Source organism: Sinocyclocheilus grahami, unplaced genomic scaffold (assembly GCF_001515645.1).
Source record: "Sinocyclocheilus grahami isolate Dianchi unplaced genomic scaffold, SAMN03320097.WGS_v1.1 scaffold674.1, whole genome shotgun sequence".
In the NCBI taxonomy this organism is placed as follows: Eukaryota; Metazoa; Chordata; class Actinopteri; order Cypriniformes; family Cyprinidae; genus Sinocyclocheilus; species Sinocyclocheilus grahami.
Window position 1 is genome coordinate 502,599 of NW_015505853.1, and position 646 is coordinate 503,244.

Consider the following 646-nt stretch of genomic DNA (forward strand, 5'->3'; position numbering starts at 1 on the left):
TGTCCAGACTGTGCCATGTCCAAAAGACGTGAGAAGGTTCATGCAAGTATGTCCAGACTGTGCCATGTCCAAAAGCCCGAAGTCTTCTGATATTATGGAATTCCCGAAGACATCGTCTCCGACCGGGGACCTCAGTTTATCTCCAAAGTATGGAATGCCTTCAGACTCCTAGGTGTGACCGTAAGCCTCTCGTCCGGATACCATCCACAATTGAATGGTCAAACAGAGAGGAAGATTCAGGAGGTGGGGCGATTCCTGCGAACCTTCTGCCATGGCCACCAGGATTCCTGGAACCAGTTCCTGGGCTGGGCAGAGTACGCCCAGAATTCCCTGCGACAGCCTTCTACTGGTCTCACTCCCTTCCAGTGCGTGCTCGGGTTCCAGCCTCCACTGTTCCCCTGGTCCGGGGAGCCTTCTGATGTTCCGGCGGTGGACTACTGGTTCCGGGAAAGTGAGAACGTCTGGGACGCTGCTCCCATCTCCAACGGGCAGTGTGCAGGCAGAAGATGACCGTGGACCTTCGACGAGCTGAAACACCTACCTTTCAACCAGGTCAGAAGGTATGGCTGTCAACTCGGGACATCAGACTGCGCCTGCCCTGTAAAAAGCTCAGTCCCAGATTTGTTGGCCCTTTCACCATCCTGGA